Source organism: Nerophis lumbriciformis, linkage group LG36 (assembly GCF_033978685.3).
Source record: "Nerophis lumbriciformis linkage group LG36, RoL_Nlum_v2.1, whole genome shotgun sequence".
Taxonomy (NCBI): Eukaryota; Metazoa; Chordata; class Actinopteri; order Syngnathiformes; family Syngnathidae; genus Nerophis; species Nerophis lumbriciformis.
The window spans coordinates 21,432,061-21,452,699 of record NC_084583.2 but is presented as its reverse complement, the minus strand read 5'-3'; the positions used below and the strand labels follow the sequence as shown (position 1 = coordinate 21,452,699).

At 35.2% G+C, this 20,639-nt stretch overlaps 1 protein-coding gene across 1 annotated transcript in view; it reads left to right on the top strand.

Annotated features, from left to right (window-relative positions):
- The first annotated feature begins 19,722 nt into the window (after window positions 1-19,722).
- pdgfrb (platelet-derived growth factor receptor, beta polypeptide) overlaps window positions 19,723-20,639 on the top strand; it is a 151,033-nt gene continuing 150,116 nt past the window's right edge. Inside the window, exon 1 of the mRNA XM_061930654.1 lies at window positions 19,723-20,033. The gene's annotated coding sequence lies outside the window, so the exon portion shown is untranslated. The remainder of the gene's footprint in view (window positions 20,034-20,639) is intronic.

The window sequence follows — 20,639 nt, the reverse complement described above, 5'->3', positions numbered from 1 at the left end:
CAGATTTCTTGCCGGGACATATGGTACAATACAATCGGCAAGATAGGCTGGAGCTAGACCGTGTAGTATTTTATACGTAAGTAGTAAAACCTTAAAGTCGCATCTTAAGTGCACAGGAAGCCGTTTTTACTGTAAAATGGACAGTCTACTTAAAACAATTGATATAATTAATAATGAAATCCAGAGGCAAATTCATACATTATTCAGTGTTACAAGCGGCCCTCTGATAACTGCCATGTGGCCCTCAATGAAAACCAGTTTGATATCCATAAACTAAAACAATGAAGAAGGTATAGAAGCTATTTATTTCTGAATGTTCCTGCTTGCATTGACCTGAAGAGGGCAACAAAATACAAGTGGATGAATAAGCACACATCTGCTGCTCTCAATTTGAACTTTCTCTTTACCCACACCATCAATGTAAAACCGCCATTTATATTTTATTTGTTCAGCCACTATGTGGTTCGATCAGCATGTAAAGGAACTCAACAGCCATTAAAGATTCATGTCAGTAACTTAGTGAGAACACTTACGATCATCTTTAACAGCAGAGAGGAAAACAAGTTGTGTTAATGGCAAGTGCTAAAACATAACACCAAACAATAGAACATGACTTCATGCAGGGGTTAAATAAACACGGCCGTGCTAAAAATAAAGGAACTTGCAGGTCTGTACTGTACCGTGACAGCTGTGCCACTATAAATACTATTATTATTCAAGCCCTGCTGAAAAAATTTCTACTCTGCTGCCCGAATGAACCCGGGTGTTTTTGTGTGTGTGTCTATAAATCTTGAATATTTATCTTCAAATGGGCTTGGTGTCAGGAAAGTCTATGTATATGGATTTAAGGTAAACAGTGCAGCATAAACAGTGTTGCCGTTCTTCTCTGTCTAGGCGGGCGAGACGTTCAAGCGCGCGACAGAATAACTAATAAGAAGTTTGTGTGCTCCTTTTCACCAAATCTAAGAACTTCCATGTGTGGGATGGAGGGCGCAGCGAAGCCGACGGCGTTTCTGGGTGTTGTTGATAAATGGCTTACGCTTTGCATAGTGTGGGCATTAAGGGCGCCGCCCTCAACTGGTTCCGGTCGTACCTAACCGACAGGAGTTTTTGTGTAAAAGTAGACAGTTTTATGTCGTCCACAGCTCCTTTACCACATGGGGTCCCCCAGGGCTCAATCCTTGCCCCAATTTTATTTGCGCTTTACCTTCTCCCCCTTGGTTCTATTTTTAGGAAGTACAGTATTGCATTTCATTTTTATGCCGATGATTGCCAGATTTATTTTCCCATGGCACAAAATAACACGGTTCAACGTCTTATTGACTGCCTGCACGACATCAAAGTCTGGCTTTCAGCTAACTTCCTGAGCCTAAATGAAGATAAAACAGAAGTTATGTTGTTCGGTCCAAGTCGCTCTCCCTCCCCCAACGTTGACCTCGGCACTCTGACCCCGTATCTCAGCGACTCTGTCACAAACCTGGGGGTAAAGTTTGACTCAGATTTTAAATTCGAAAAACAAATCAGCAGCGTCGTTCAAAAAAGCTTTTATCAATTACGCCAAATAGCGAAAGTGAAACCGCTTCTATCAAGACATGATCTTGAGAAATTAATCCACGCTTTTATCTCGACTCGTCTTGATTATTGTAATGCCCTGTATGTTGGCATTAGCCAGGCCTCCCTCGCCCGCCTGCAGCTCGTGCAGAACTCTGCTGCTCGTCTGCTAACACAGACCCGCAGACGTGAGCACATCACCCCTATTTTAGCGTCCCTTCACTGGCTCCCTGTGCGTTACCGAATACATTTTAAACTCCTTTTATTTGTTTTTAAATGTCTAAACAACCTCGCGCCAACCTATCTCTCCGACCTCCTTCAGCCTTACTGCCCCACCCGATCCTTAAGATCAGCCGATCAGCTGCTGTTGACGGTCCCTGACACAAGGCTGAAGCTTAGAGGTGACAGAGCTTTCGCCGTTGCTGCTCCCAAGCTCTGGAACGACCTACCCCTGAGTGTTAGACAAGCCTCCTCTCTTCCTGTTTTTAAATCTCTCTTAAAAACATACTTTTATTCCATGGCTTTTAACACTGAGTGATATCCATCCTGCAATGGCGCCCCATAATACACCTGCTGTGATCCTGTTTTTATGTTTTTATGTTTTTATTAATTCTATTTTAATTATTTATTTTTTATCGTGTTCTGTTTGTGTTGTGTTGTGTTTGCTCGGTACTCGTTTTATCTTTTAACCTGCTCATTGTACAGCACTTTGGCTACCCCTGTGGTAAATTTAAATGTGCTCTATAAATAAAGTTGATTTGATTTGATTTGATTTGATTAGAGTTTCAACTTGCACTTACAGATGTAGCGACCAACTGTAGTTACTGACAGTGGTTTTCTGAAGTGTTCCTGAGCCCATGTGGTGATATCCTTTACACACTGATGTCCTTTTTTGACGCAGTACCGCCTGAGGGATCAAAGGTCACGGGCATTCAATGTTTATTACGCTTACGTGCTGATTTCTCCAGATTCTCTGAACCTTTTGATGATATTACGGACCGTAGATAGTGAAATCCCTAAATTCCGTGCAATAGCTCGTCGAGAAATGTTGTTCTTAAACTGTTAGACCATTTGTTGACAAAGTAGTGACCCTCGCCCCGTCCTTGTTTGTGAATGACTGAGCATTTCATGGAAGCTGCTTTTATACCCAAGCATGGCACCCACCTGTTCCCAATTAGCCTGTTCACCTGTGGGATGTTCCAAATAAGTGTTTGAGGAGCATTCCTCAACTTTCTCAGTATTTTTTTGCCACTTGTACCAGCTTTTTTGAAGCATGTTGCAGGCATCAAATTCCAAATGAGCTAATATTTGCAAAAAATAACAAAGTTTACCAGTTCGAAGGTTAAGTATCTTGTCTTTGCAGTCTATTCAATTGAATATAGGTTGAAAAAGATTTGCAAATCATTATATTCTCTTTTTATTTACCATTTACACAACCGGTTTTGGGTTTTGTAAAGCTTTGTGATCACCTGTGATGTGTTTGCATACACCTTTTAAAAGAAACGCAGGCAGAGTCTCAATCTTAGTTCTGCTGGACCTGAGTGCTGCATTTGACACAGTTGACCATATTGTCTTATTACAGAGGTTAGAAAACTTGGTGGGAATATCTGGTTCTGCTCTTAACCGGTTCAAGTCCTGTCTCGATCACAGGACCTAATTTGTTGAGATTGGTAACGTTGTCTCTGACCAAATGGCTATGACAATGTGGAGTTCCTCAGGGGTCAATTCTGGGACCCCTATTGTTTGAGTTGGACATACATGCTGCCGCTAGGCCAGCTAATACGCAGCTTCAATGTGTCCTACTACAACTACGCAGATGACACTCACATCTAGACAGGTGAACTTCAGCCTGTTGATTCCCTTTGTCGCTGCATCGATCAAATCAGTTTGTGGATGCAAAACTGTTTTTTTCAGCTAAACTCAGATAAAAATGGAATAACATCATTATCTGAGTCCCAAATAAACAAAAAGAAAATATTAGTCATATTGAGACCCTCTTCATGAAACCTAATAATCAGGTTATAAGTTTAGTCAGAGCGACTCCAAAACCAACAAAGCATGTAACTGTCGAAAGAAACCTGATTGCCCCCTCAACGGGGGGTGCTTACAAACATCAGTTGTCTACCAATCTAAGGTAATACGCAAGGACATTAACACATCCGACACATATGTAGGATTAACCGAGGGTGAATTCAAAACCAGATGGAACAATCACAAGGCTTCTTTCTGGAACAAAAACCTGCGAAATACCACAGAACTCAGCAAACACATTTGGGACCTCAAAGACAATAATGTTGAATATTCAATAACATGGCAAATTCTTGCATCCAGCACACCTTACAATAGTGGTAATAAAAGATGCAACCTATGCTTGAAAGAGAAACTGTTTATTATTTACCGTCCAGACCTGTCATCCCTCAACAAGCGCAGCGAAATTGTAACAACATGCCGCCATAGACGGAAACACCTCCTAGGTAACACATGAGCCAATCACCACGCCCCTAGGCCAGCCTGTACCCACCCACTCTGTGCCCTATATAAACCATGGTATGCGAATGCTCCCATTAAAATCTCCTGATGATTGAGGGTACCCCCCCTCATGAAACAGGCCTGTAGAGATGAAATAGTGTTGTGATTTTTTCCCACACATACATATATTGCGCTCTACTACGGTATCGAGCACTATTTTTTGGATAACCTTATTAAGACATATATATATATATATATATATATATATATATATATATATATATACGTATATATATATATATATATATATATATATATATATATATATATATATATATATATATATATAGATGGATAGACCAGCCCCCAGACACATTTGTTTCTCTAAATTTGGCCCCCCGAGTCAAAACAATTGCCCAGGCCTGCTTTACGGTCATGTTTACCGTGTTTAAAGTAAAGGCTTCATGGAACTTAAATGGAGTTATCTGTTTACTGAGCTAGTTCAGAGATTTTTGGTGGAATTAAACAGTTTGTGGATAAAACTTATTATCCCTGACACATTCATTAAAGTTTTTTGTTTATGTTTGCACATTACCGAATGTTATTTGCACTACAATACCTCTTTTCACTAAATATATCTGAGGAATTTCAATTTACAGTAGAACCGCTTGTTATTAAGGTGTGATTTAGTTAAGAATAACTGGCCTGTAGTATGCAAGATTAAGTTTTTAGTCAGCGAATCCATAAGGCGCTCATAAAAGAGCCGGAATTCTCCTCACCACTGCTCGGGCTGCCTGGTAACATGCTGCAGTTTTTACTAGAGCTGCTCTTTATCTTACGCAAACCCATTTTTACATCTATCCATCCATTTTCTACTGTTTGTCCCTTTCGGGTACATCAGTATTTAAAATAGTGTTGCATTTACTCACATTTACAAATGGATATGACCTTTGTCCTAATGTTTGTGTAGTAGTAACATACAGTATCAGTGCTAAATTGGGCGAGATGATTGTGACAATATTGGCAGCTTATGTTGTTTTTTGGGGATTTTCTTTAGGTCACAATTGCTTCCCTGATTACTACTGAAGATTTTGGGGGTGAACCTTACATCCATGTCTCGCTGACTGAGCTGACATTGTTTCCATCCATCCTGCTTCATGCATCCGAGGTGAGTTTGGGTTCATGCTGTTGGCCGCTCCTAGGATTCCAAGGGCCTCCAGGGAAATTCAGGGGTCAAACACTGGGAGATCATTGCTAGTTTTACCTGAAAACACAACCAGCAAAGGCAGTTTCAGCTAAAGCAGAGGTGTCAAATTCAATTTAACTCAGGGCCGCTGGAGGTAGAGTAGTTCACAACTTGGGAACCACTTTTACCAGCAGCTACAGTGACCCTGAGCTCCGGTAAGCCTTAAGTCATCATAAATGAAAAGTTGAATAGAACAATTAGCGGTGTCCCCATCAACATGTTTGGCCTCTGACATCAATCTGATTTTTTGGGCCTTAGATTAGAAGTGAACACATTTTTCTAAAGTGTATCTTATTAAAGTAGAATTTGCTACTATTGTTGTCAATCAATCAAAGTTTATTCATGCAGCCAAATATATGTCCCTTTAAAAAAGAAAAGTGTTTAAAATCACTTTAAAAATTGTCTTGAGGACATAAAAGCATGATTGGCGGTAAACTTTCTAAATTTAAATGAGAACAAGATGGAAATGATTTTATTTGACTCCAAAGTGAAACAGAATGCTCCCCCCAGTGACCCGGACCCCCTGATGCCTTATTCAAAACCCAAAATCACAACTCTTGGTTTTTGTCATGTCTGTGTGATCATGTTTTTGTTTTGGTCATGTTCGGTTTTGTTTTTGGACTTTTTGTGCACTTTTGTTTTGTCACCATAGCAACCATTAGTTTTCACCTGTCATTTCACGCACCTGTTTCACATTTTGAGTCACGCACCTGTTTTCGTTAATCATATCTATAGTATTTAAGTTCATTGTTTTCAGTTTGTCGTTCTGACGACATCCCCACATTTTTGCTCTGCACATTTCTGACACTTTTTTCATGTCCATCGTTCATGCTGCTCCTTTTGTCCATGCCAAGTAAGTTTTTTTTGTTTAATAATGCTATAGTCTTTTGGTTTCATAGTTTGTTCTCCGCCACTGTGCGCGCTTTTCGTTTGTATCTTTTTTTGATATATTAAATAAATCATGTACTCACATTCCCGTCTCGCCCGAGCCAACTTTCCGTTGCATCCCGGAAAAGCAAACACCCAGGACCAAGTCATGACATTAAAAAAGTACTAAGTACTAAAAGTAATAAGAACAAGAACAATTACAAGAACAGTTTCCAAAAACAATTTGAAATGTGGACTCGTCAGACCACAGTCCATCTTAGATGAGCTCGGGCCCAGCAAAAGCCGGCGGCGTTTCTGGGTGTTGTTGATAAATCGCTGTCGCTTTGCATGTAGAGTTTTAACTTGCACTTACAGATGTAGCGACAAACTCTAGTTACTGACACTGGTTTTCTGAAGTGTTCCTGAGCCCATGTGGTGATATCCTTTGCACACTGATGTCGCTTTTTGATGCAGTACCGCCTGCAGGATCGACGGTCACGGGCATTGCCGCTTACATGCAGTGATTTCTCCAGATTCTTTGAACCTTTTGACGATATTACGGACCGTGGATGGTGAAATCTCTAAATTCCTTGCAATAGCTTGTTTAGAAATGTGGTTCTTAAACTGTTTGATAATTTTCTCACGCATTTGTTGACAAAGTGGTGACTTTCGCCCCATCCCTGTTTGTGAATGAGTGAGCATTTCATGGAAGCTGCTTTTATACCCAATCATGGCACCCACCTGTTCCCAATTAGCCTGTTCACCTGTGGGATGTTCCAAGTAAGTGTTTGATGAGCATTCCTCAACTTTCTCACACTTTTTTGCCACTTGTGCCAGCTTTTTTGAAACATGTTGCAGGCATCAAATTCCAAATGAGCTAATATCTGCAAAAAATAACAAAGTTTACCAGTTCGAACGTTAAGTAGCTTGTCTTTGCAGTCTATTCAATTGAATATAGGTTGAAAAGGATTTGGAAATCATTGTATTCTCTTTTTATTAACTTCACTGGTTTCGGGTTTTGTACAATAAACTATGAAGTGCAGTGAACTATGGAGTTTGAGACCACTTGGCTAAAACAAGTGACACAAACTACTCTCAAGTGTATCTGATAGCTCGAATAGAGGTGATACGGGGGTGTTTTATACCAAATGTTCAGAGGTGGGTAGTAACGCGCTACATTTACTCCGTTACATCTACTTGAGTAACGTTTGGGATAAATTGTACTTCTAAGAGTAGTTTTAATGCAACATACTTTTACTTTTACTTGAGTATATTTATAGAGAAGAAACGCTACTTTTACTCCGCTACTTTTATCTACATTCAGCTCGCTACTCGCTACTATTTTTTATCGATCTGTTAATGCACGCTTTGTTTGTTTTGGTCTGTCATAGTGCCTGCGTTTCAACAAATACAGTCACTGGTGACGTTCACTCCGTTCCACCAATCAGATGCAGTCACTGGTGACGTTGGACCAATCAAACAGAGCCAGGGGTCACATGACCTGACTTAAACAAGTTGAAAAACGTATTCGGGTGTTACCATTTAGTGGTCAATCGTACGAAATATATACTGTACTGTGCAATCTACTAATAAAAGTTCCAATCAATCAATCAAAAGTGTGAAGGAAAAAAGACCCTTTTTTATTTCAACCATACATCCCGTCAAAAGCCTAAAGACTGACTGCACAGTTCCTGTCTTCACAATAAAAGTGCCGCTCCATCGCGCCTGCGCTTTCAAAATAAGAGTCTCCGAAAGCCAGCACAAACAAGCTAGCAAGCTACGGAGTTTGCCGCCAATGTATTTCTTGTAAAGTGTATAAAAACGAATATGGAAGCTGGACAAATAAGAAGCCAAAAACCAACCACTTTCATGTGGTATTAGACAGAAAGGAGGAACTTTTTTTCTCCTCCATTTGAAAACGTGGACGATCATTATCATCACTACTGTCTGATTACAATCAATGCAAGTCATCAGAATCAGGTAATACACCAACTTATATTCTTGTTTTCATGAAAGAAAGGAATCTATATGTTAAACATGCATGTATATTCATTAAAACACCTTTAACATGTAAACAAAAACGGCAAAATAAATAAATATAAATTATATACTGTATATATCAATGTATGTATGTATATATATATGTGTGTGTATATATATATATATATATATATATATATATATATATATATATATATATGTGTGTGTGTGTGTGTATATATATATATATATATATATATATATGTGTGTGTGTGTGTATATATATATATATATATATATATATATATATATATATATATATATATATATGTGTGTGTGTATATGTTACTCATCAGTTACTCAGTACTTGAGTAGCTTTTTCACAACATACTTTTTACTTTTACTCAAGTAAATATTTGGGTGACTACTCCTTACTTTTACTTGAGTAATAAATCTCTAAAGTAACAGTACTCTTACTTGAGTACAATTTCTGGCTACTCTACCCACCTCTGCAAATGTTTCAGGTGCTCTCCGTCTGTCACACAAGAAAAGTTAGCAAACTCAAAGACTCGCTGCTTATTTTTGCACAGTCAGAGCTCCTAGCAGGTGTCTTATCTCCCGTTGGTTCTGCAATGTTTGTATAGGAGTGCATGTAATGGACACTAGTGCTGCTGCGGATCACCTTTTTATCTCTTGTGGCCTCCTTTTAATGGCCCTCGCACACACTCTCTAACTACCACATTCATGTAGGTTAAATAGGGTATTTAGAGCGAGGGGTGTTGCTAATTACATATGCATAAAGGCTTACGGTGTGTGTGCTGTGTTGTTCCCCCTCCTATGTAATGAATGGTGATTTGCAGACTCTGATTAAACGCAGCAGGGAATTTAGAATTGCACTAAAACACTGTTTCCCTCCAATTTAGTCTCTTTCTGTTGTCCAGTTCAGTCAGCTGCAGCTTTGTGGACATTTTCTGGAAAAATCTATGAGAAGGGAGAGTGTAGACAACATCTGTAGACACACAACAGTGCATGGAACGATGTTTGGTGTTTCAACAGTTCTACTTTTTGGTCTATAGCAGGGGTCGGGAACCTTTTTGGCTGAGAGAGCCATGAAAGCCAAATATTTTAAAATGTTTTTCCGTGAGAGCCATACAATATTTTTTAACACTGAATACAACTAAATGCGTGCATTTTTAAGTAAGACCAACATTTTGAGAGTAAATTAAGTGTCATGTCTGTGACCATGTTTTGTTTAGTTATGTTAGTTCTTGTCTTCACTCCCTTTGTCACCATAGTAACCATTAGTTTCACCTGGTTCACATGGTCATGTCACGCACCTGTCTCACGTTTTCACATTTTGAGTCACGCACCTGTTTTCACTAATCAATACATTGATTAAAAATAAACAATGTCGTTCTCATTTATTTTTTGTCGAAATGATGTCGTTTATCAACTTGTTACATCCACTATGTGCTGGGCTGTTCCTCTCTGTACGCATTGCACACGCTGTGCATAGAGCCCCGTGATCCGTGAAGCACATGTGATATGTCAATAAATGAATGACAGGGCGGTTCATGTAAAATGTTACCTCAAATGTATTCCTAGCTCCTTCCTGCTCCATCACCAATAAAAATATAATGGCAACTTTACTTAAACATTTCCAATGTCTCCCATAGTGCTGGTCTTGCAAGAAATCCAGGACTGAGTTCGATTCCCAGTTGGAGTTGTGTCGGGTAAGTTGTCAAACTTCTGTTTTGGTTTTGTTCAATTTGTCATTTTGTATAGGAAAAAAAATCAAATTTTGAGCATTTTCTTTACCATGAATGCATGTTTTACTTTTTACTAATCAGTCCAACAAAATAATAACATTATAATACAATTCCAAAACCAAACCCGGCCCAGCAACACTCAGAATAGCAATCAACAAAGCAATTGAGAGGACACATCAACATGACACAAAACAATCCTAAAGTAGTCAAACAAAAATGAATGATGTCAACAACAGTATCAATATTAATTAAAGCTGCAAGCAGCGTTTTTCGGGCCCGCGTATTTGGCAGGTGCTAGTCCTAAGTGTCCCAATACTTTTGTCTACTTTTAGTCTGAAGTGTCCCAAGACTTTTGTCTAGTGTACCTACCTTGTCTGCATTGTGTGGGCATGTTGGTGCTTCCTGCTTTTGAGCAGCCATCTTAAAAAAACAGCACCGCAGGAGCATCAGCGCAGCGGGTCTTTGAAGGCTCATAAAATCAAAACCGGAGCAGTTATAAAAAAAAGCGTTTCTGTTGTTGTATTCACAAGGGTTCAATCTCTCTCCTGTGTTATTTTGAAGGCGAAACGACAAACGCGCTCAGAGGAGTTCGTTTTTGAAGGAAGGTGACTGGTTTTAAAAAAAAAAAAATTTTGAAGGGGGAATAGCAAACTTCCTGTTGATTTTTGATGGGGGTTGTCAATTTATGAAATGTAGGTCTAAGTGAGACCTACATAGAGGTTTTTGTTTCATGTCTCTCCGACCTTCCCAGTGGGAGTTACAGGCAGTTTTGTAATTTTTTTCTTCCGAGGAGCAGTTTTTTCTCCGTTATATTCAAAAATTGCTGTAGAGCGCAATTTTTGAATTTGGGGTTAGGTTTTTTCATTAGTTCACAGTTTTAGCCAGTCCTGATGTATGTGTTAAGTTCGGTGAGTTTTGAAGCATGTTAAGGGGGTCAAATTACAGCTCAAAGAGGCAAAAGTGACTGTTTTTAGTACTTTTTTGTCTTGAAGGGGGAATTGCCAACTTCCTGTTGATTTAAGCCCGAGAATGTACCATTATGAAAGTTAGGTCTGAGTCAGACCTACATAGAGGATTTTGTTTCATGTCTTTCCGACCTTCCTAGTGGGAGTTACAGGCAGTCTAGTTTTTTTTTTCCTAGGGGGCGCTAGAGCGCAATTTAGATTTTTGCAGTTTGGTTTTTTTATTAAAAGACAATTTTCGCAGGTCCTGATGGGTGGGTCAAATATGGTGAGTTTTGAAGCATGTTAAGTGGGTCAAATTAGTGCTCAAAGAGGCGGCGGAAGAATAATAAAGAATAAAGAATAAAACGAACGAATAACAATAGGTCCTTATGTCCCATTGCATAAGGACTCCCTGTGGGAGTCCTTATGCAATGGGCCATTGCGGGCCCTAATAAGAATTCCAACGTAGAAATCCCTTGTTTACATTATCATCACAGCCATTTATAAAAAATAAAATAAAAACATTACAAAAATAAACAATAGTGTCACAGTGGCTCACATCTCATAAGCTTGACAACACATTGTGTCTAATATTTTACACAAAGATAAAATAAGTCACATTTTAGGTTCATTTCATTGTTAAAACACTTTTGAATAATGGATGCCATATTCCAATATATGACTCATTATTATCTACACTAAATACAGTTTTTTCTACTGATATCATATCCATAGCTTGTATATGCCAGTCAATATCTATTATGTGTGGATACCAGTCAGTATTTATTATGTGTGTATACCAGTCAATATTTATTATGTGTGTATACCAGTCAACATTTGATGTGTGTATACCAGTCAATATTTGTTATGTGTGTATACCAGTCAATAGTTATTATGTGTGTATACCAATCAATATTTTTTGTGTGTATACCAGTCAATATTTATTATGTGTATACCAGTCAATATTTATTATGTGTGTATACCAGTCAGTATTTATTATGGATATACCAGTCAATATTTATTATGTGTGTATACCAGTCAATATTTATTATGTGTGTATACCAGTCAATATTTATTAAGTGTACCAGTCAATATTTATTATGTGTGTATACCAGTCAATATTTATTATGTGTATACCAGTCAATATTTATTATGTGTGTATACCAGTCAATATTTATTATGTGTGTATACCAGTCAATATTTTTTATGTGTGTATACCAGTCAATATCTATTATGTGTGTATACCAGTCAATATTTATTATGTGTATACCAGTCAATATTTATTATGTGTATACCAGTCAATATTTATTATGTGTGTATACCAGTCAATATTTATTATGTGTGTATACCAGTCAATATTTATTATGTGCGTATACCAGTCAATATTTATTATGTGTGTATACGAGTCAATATTTATTATGTGTGTATACGAGTCAATATTTATTACATGTGTATACCAGTCAATATTTATTACGTGTGTATACCAGTCAATATTTATTATGTGTGTATACCAGTCAATATTTATTATGTGTGTATACCAGTCAATATTTATTATGTGTGTATACCAGTCAATATCTGTTATGTGTGCATACCAGTCAATATTTATTATGTGTGTATACCAGTCAATATTTATTATGTGTGTATACCAGTCAATATCTATTATGTGTGCATACCAGTCAATATTTATTGTGTGTGTATACCTGTCAACATTTGATGTGTGTATACCAGTCAATATTTATTATGTGTGTATACCAGTCAATATTTATTTTGTGTGTACACCAGTCAATATTTATTATGTGTGTATACCAATCAATATTTATTATGTGTATACCAGTCAATATTTATTATGTGTGTACACCAGTCAATATGTATTATGTGTGTATACCAATCAATATTTATTATGTGTGTATACCAGTCAATACTTATTATGTGTGTATACCAGTCAATATTTATTATGTGTGTATACCAGTCAATATTTATTATGTGTGTATACCAGTCAATATCTATTATGTGTGTATACCAGTCAATATTTATTATGTGTGTACACCAGTCAATATGTATTATGTGTGTATACCAATCAATATTTATTATGTGTGTATACCAGTCAATATTTATTATGTGTGTATACCAGTCAATACTTATGTGTGTATACCAGTCAATATTTATTATGTGTGTATACCAGTCAATATTTATTAAGTGTACCAGTCAATATTTATTATGTGTGTATACCAGTCAATATTTATTATGTGTGTATACCAGTCAATATATCTATTATGTGTGTATACCAGTCAATATTTATTATGTGTATACCAGTCAATATTTATTATGTGTGTATACCAGTCAATATTTATTATGTGTGTATACCAGTCAATATTTATTATGTGTGTATACCAGTCAATATTTATTGTGTGTATACCAGTCAATATTTATTATGTGTGTATACCAGTCAATATTTATTATGTGTGTATACCAGTCAATATTTATTATGTGTGTATGCAGTCAATATTTATTATGTGTGTATACCAGTCAATATTTATTACGTGTATATACCTGACAATATTTATTATGTGTGTATACCAGTCACTATTTATTTTTTGTGTATACCAGTCAATATTTATTATGTGTGTATACCAGTCAATATTTATTATGTGTGTATACCTGTCAATATTTATTATGTGTATACACCAGTCAATATTTATTATGTGTATACACCAGTCAATATTTATTATGTGTGTATACCAGTCAATATTTATTATGTGTGTATACCAGTCAATATTTATTATGTTTGTATACCAGTCAATATTTATTATGTGTGTATACTAGTCAATATTTATTATGTTTGTATACCAGTCAATATTTATTATGTGTGTATACGAGTCAATATTTATTATTTGTGTATACCAGTCAATATTTATTATGTTTGTACACCTGTCAATATTTATTATGTGTGTATACCAGTCGATATTTATTATGTGTATACCAGTCAATATTTATTATGTGTATACCAGTCAATATTTATTATGTGTGTAAACCAGTCAATATTTATTATGTGTGTATACCAGTCAATATTTATTATGTGTGTATACCAGTCAATATTTGTTATGTGTGTATACCATTCAATATTTGTTATGTGTGTATACCAGTCAATATGTATTATGTGTGTATACCAGTCGATATTTATTATGTGTATACCAGTCAATATTTATTATGTGTGTATACCAGTCAATATTTATTATGTGTGTATACCTGTCAACATTTGTTATGTGTGTATACCAGTCAATACTTATTATGTGTGTATACCAGTCAATGTTTATTGTGTGTATACCAGTCAATATTTATTATGTGTGTATACCAGTCAATATTTATTATGTGTGTATACCAGTCAATATTTATTACATGTGTATACCAGTCAATATTTATTACGTGTGTATACCAGTCAATATTTATTATGTGTGTATACCAGTCAATATTTATTGTGTGTATACCAGTCAATATTTATTATGTGTGTATACCAGTCAATATTTATTAAGTGTACCAGTCAATATTTATTATGTGTGTATACCAGTCAATATTTATTATGTGTGTATACCAGTCAATATCTATTATGTGTGTATACCAGTCAATATTTATTATGTGTATACCAGTCAATATTTATTATGTGTGTATACCAGTCAATATTTATTATGTGTGTATACCAGTCAATATTTATTATGTGTGTATACCAGTCAATATTTATTATGTGTATACCAGTCAATATTTATTATGTGTGTATACCTGTTAACATTTGTTATGTGTGTATACCAGTCAATATTTATTATGTGTATACACCAGTCAATATTTATTATGTGTATAGACCAGTCAATATTTATTTTGTGTGTATAGCAGTCAATATTTATTATGTGTATACCAGTCAATATTTATTATGTGTGTATACCAGTCAATATTTATTATGTGTGTATACCAGTCAATATCTATTATGTGTGTATACCAGTCAATATTTATTATGTGTGTATACCAGTCAATATTTATTATGTGTGTATACCAGTCAATATTTATTGTGTGTATACCAGTCAATATTTATTATGTGTGTATACCAGTCAATATCTATTATGTGTGTATACCAGTCAATATTTATTATGTGTGTATACCAGTCAATATTTATTATGTGTGTATACCAGTCAATATTTATTTTGTGTGTATACCAGTCAATATTTATTGTGTGTATACCAGTCAATATTTATTATGTGTGTATGCTAGTCAATATTTATTATTTGTGTATAACAGTCAATATTTATTATGTTTGTACACCTGTCAATATTTATTTTGTGTGTATACCAGTCAATATTTATTACCTGTGTATACCAGTCAATATTTATTATGTGTGTATACCAGTCAATATTTATTACCTGTGTATACCAGTCAATATTTATTATGTGTGTATACCAGTCAATATTTATTATGTGTGTATACCAGTCAATATTTATTACATGTGTATACCAGTCAATATTTATTACGTGTGTATACCAGTCAATATTTATTATGTGTGTATACCAGTCAATATTTATTATGTGTGTATACCAGTCAATATTTATTATGTGTGTATACCAGTCAATATTTATTATGTGTGTATACCAGTCAATATTTATTATGTGTGTATACCAGTCAATATTTATTATGTGTGTATACCAGTCAATATTTATTATGTGTGTATACCAGTCAATATTTATTATGTGTGTATACCAGTCAATATCTATTATGTGTGTATACCAGTCAATATTTATTATGTGTGTATACCAGTCAATATTTATTATGTGTGTATACCAGTCAATATTTATTATGTGTGTATACCAGTCAATATTTATTATGTGTGTATACCAGTCAATATTTATTATGTGTGTATACCAGTCAATATTTATTATGTGTGTATACCAGTCAATATTTATTTTGTGTGTATACCAGTCAATATTTATTATGTGTTTATACCAGTCAATATTTATTACATGTGTATACCAGTCAATATTTATTACGTGTGTATACCAGTCAATATTTATTATGTGTGTATACCAGTCAATATTTATTATGTGTGTATACCAGTCAATATTTATTATGTGTGTATACCAGTCAATATTTATTATGTGTGTATACCAGTCAATATTTATTAAGTGTACCAGTCAATATTTATTATGTGTGTATACCAGTCAATATTTATTATGTGTGTATACCAGTTAATATCTATTATGTGTGTATACCAGTCAATATTTATTATGTGTATACCAGTCAATATTTATTATGTGTGTATACCAGTCAATATTTATTATATGTGTATACCAGTCAATATTTATTATGTGTGTATACCAGTCAATATTTATTATGTGTATACCAGTCAATATTTATTATGTGTGTATACCTGTTAACATTTGTTATGTGTGTATACCAGTCAATATTTATTATGTGTGTATACCAGTCAATATTTATTATGTGTATAGACCAGTCAATATTTAATTTGTGTGTATACCAGTCAATATTTATGTGTATACCAGTCAATATTTATTATGTGTGTATACCAGTCAATATTTATTATGTGTGTATACCAGTCAATATTTATTTTGTGTGTATACCAGTCAATATTTATTATGTGTGTATACCAGTCAATATTTATTATGTGTGTATACCAGTCAATATTTATTATGTGTGTATACCAGTCGATATTTATTATGTGTATACCAGTCAATATTTATTATGTGTGTATACCAGTCAATATTTATTATGTGTGTATACCAGTCAATATTTATTTTGTGTGTATACCAGTCAATATTTATTATGTGTGTATACCAGTCAATATTTATTATGTGTGTATGCTAGTCAATATTTATTATTTGTGTATAACAGTCAATATTTATTATGTTTGTACACCTGTCAATATTTATTTTGTGTGTATACCAGTCAATATTTATTACGTGTGTATACCAGTCAATATTTATTATGTGTGTATACCAGTCAATATTTATTTTGTGTGTATACCAGTCAATATTTATTATGTGTGTATACCAGTCAATATTTATTTTGTGTGTATACCAGTCAATATTTATTTTGTGTGTATACCAGTCAATATTTATTATGTGTGTATACCAGTCAATATTTATTTTGTGTGTATACCAGTCAATATTTATTATGTGTGTATACCAGTCAATATTTATTAAGTGTACCAGTCAATATTTATTATGTGTGTATACCAGTCAATATTTATTATGTGTGTATACCAGTCAATATCTATTATGTGTGTATACCAGTCAATATTTATTATGTGTATACCAGTCAATATTTATTATGTGTGTATACCAGTCAATATTTATTATGTGTGTATACCAGTCAATATTTATTATGTGTGTATACCAGTCAATATTTATTATGTGTGTATACCAGTCAATATTTATTATGTGTATACCAGTCAATATTTATTATGTGTGTATACCAGTCAATATTTATTTTGTGTGTATACCAGTCAATATTTATTATGTGTATACCAGTCAATATTTATTATGTGTGTATACCTGTTAACATTTGTTATGTGTGTATACCAGTCAATATTTATTATGTGTATAGACCAGTCAATATTTAATTTGTGTGTATACCAGTCAATATTTATTACGTGTGTATACCAGTCAATATTTATTATGTGTGTATACCAGTCAATATTTATTATGTGTGTATACCAGTCAATATTTATTACATGTGTATACCAGTCAATATTTATTACGTGTGTATACCAGTCAATATTTATTATGTGTGTATACCAGTCAATATTTATTATGTGTGTATACCAGTCAATACTTATTATGTGTGTATACCAGTCAATATTTATTGTGTGTATACCAGTCAATATTTATTATGTGTGTATACCAGTCAATATTTATTATGTGTGTATACCAGTCAATATTTATTACATGTGTATACCAGTCAATATTTATTACGTGTGTATACCAGTCAATATTTATTATGTGTGTATACCAGTCAATATTTATTATGTGTGTATACCAGTCAATATTTATTATGTGTGTATACCAGTCAATATTTATTAAGTGTACCAGTCAATATTTATTATGTGTGTATACCAGTCAATATTTATTATGTGTGTATACCAGTCAATATCTATTATGTGTGTATACCAGTCAATATTTATTATGTGTGTACCAGTCAATATTTATTATGTGTGTATACCAGTCAATATTTATTATGTGTGTATACCAGTCAATATTTAGTATGTGTGTATACCAGTCAATATTTATTATGTGTGTATACCAGTCAATATTTATTATGTGTGTATACCAGTCAATATCTATTATGTGTGTATACCAGTCAATATTTATTATGTGTGTATACCAGTCAATATTTATTATGTGTGTATACCAGTCAATATCTATTATGTGTGTATACCAGTCAATATTTATTATGTGTGTATACCAGTCAATATTTATTAGGTGTGTATACCAGTCAATATTTATTATGTGTGTATACCCGTCAATATTTATTATGTGTGTATACCAGTCAATATCTATTATGTGTGTATACCAGTCAATATTTATTATGTGTGTATACCAGTCAATATTTATTATGTGTGTATACCAGTCAATATTTATTTTGTGTGTATACCAGTCAATATTTATTATGTGTGTATGCTAGTCAATATTTATTATTTGTGTATAACAGTCAATATTTATTATGTTTGTACACCTGTCAATATTTATTTTGTGTGTATACCAGTCAATATTTATTACATGCGTATACCAGTCAATATTTATTATGTGTATACCTGTCAACATTTGTTATGTGTGTACACCTGTCAATATTTATTTTGTGTGTATACCAGTCAATATTTATTATGTGTGTATACTAGTCAATATTTATTATTTGTGTATACCTGTCAGTATGAGTTGGACTGTCAACATCTGTCCATTTTTTTAATATTACCCTTTTTGTCATGATGCATATTGAAAGAAATGCATTTTGCCTCTTTGCTGACACGTGACTAAAGTGGTGCAGATAACCAGCAACACAAGTGTGTCGTCATGGGGATGTTTATATTTCGGAATGTGATTGCTTCTTTTGTTGTTTTCAAACATAACTCTTTTATTCTCTGACGTTCCCACAATAAATGAACAAGAGTTCCATACATAACTTGCTATCTACTGCACCCAATGTTACCCATCAATGCATTTTTGTAAAAAAAAAAAAAAAAATCTACATCAAAGTTGAATTAAAGTATGGAAATAGCTTCACATGAACAAAAAAAAAGAAGTAATGGGGGCCTGAAAACAAAATTCTGCTGAGTGAGATTTGACACATGATTTTTAAGCAGTGTTTTTTTGTAGAAACTTATTTTCCTGTGAAAGCGAGACTTCCCTGTTTGTTTCCCAAGCAGGCAACTCCAAACTCTGCCAAACAGCCCCAAAGCTTTTTTTCTCTCCCTGCCTGAACCCCCCCCCTCTCTCTCTCTCTCTCTCTCTCTCTCTCTCTCTATCTCTCTCTCTCTCTCTCTCCCCTTTTCATTGTGTTTGTTGTTTTATGGAGGGCTTGATGCGGTCCAGATTGTTGTTGCCAAGCGAGACCGTCTCCCTTCACCTCCAGCCTCTCGCCATTCAAAACAAACGGCCACAGCGCCGAGACCTCTGAGCGTCGCACAGAATCCAGTCTGTATTTTGTTTTTTTTTTCTTCTTCTTCTTCACTTGTCTCGCTCCTTTTATCCCGTTTTAAAACTTCCCTCTCCCTCGTAGCGTGACTCCCACCCTCGCCCGCTCCCTCCTCCCCTTGTAGCTCCGGCAGGTCCGGACCACTGACACTCTCCCCTCTGTGTGTGTGAGTGTGTCTGGGAAACAGTGTGTTTGTGTGGGTTTCCATTGAGAACATTTTTTTTTTTTTTTTCTAACTCTTTGTGACAGGGGAGAAGAGTCCCCCCTGCCGTGCTGTGATTTGACTATCCAAACAGTGGACATCCATCCTCCAGCGAGCTCCCGGGACAGCGGAGATTAACCTCGCAGCCCTTCAGACTTAGAACATCTGAAGCGTCTCTGCAGCCCCCGTAGAGAGCAGCAGCTTGACATCTCTCCTCTCCTTTTATGAGAACGAGGAGGAGACCAATTTCCGGATTCGCAGAGAAGAAGAGCGGGGAGACGGGACGCTCATCTGGGTTTTTGGGGCTCCTTCAGAAGGTAAGCGCTTGTCTGTCGTTGTCTGTCGAAGTTGTTAGTGACACCTCACCTTCAAATGAAAACTGCTGAACTCCAACTAAAGCTTTTAAAACGCTCCTGTTGTCACTATAGTAATAGTCGCCTGTGGTATTTCTTCCCCACATATTTGGAAGGGGACTTAGAAGGCAACCTGTTCAAACATCAACATGCATCTCTTTGCATGGACGCCCCCTTTTTACAATGTTTGTCTTCTCGCTAAGAGAACATGTCGGACAAGAAGTTTGTACGCTCTCCGCTCTCGTCTCGCCGCTCTAAAGCGTTTGTTTGTTCATCAAATTGCTTCCCTGAGGAATGACCCAAAGAGAAACCAGTTACAACCTACTCAGTGGCCTAGTGCATACCTGCCAACTACTCCGGTTTTCCCGTAATTAGTACGGTTTTCATCAACCTATTCCGGGTTACGGTTGCAGTGATAAAAAATACGTTTTTTTTAAAAAGTTTTATTCACGAAATCGCATAACAACAATGACAATCGACACTGCTTTCCGTAACTTCCTATCGTGCCATTCCGAATGCCATGCGCGAGGCTATTTATAGCACCGCTGCCAAGCACGAGGGCACCAGTTG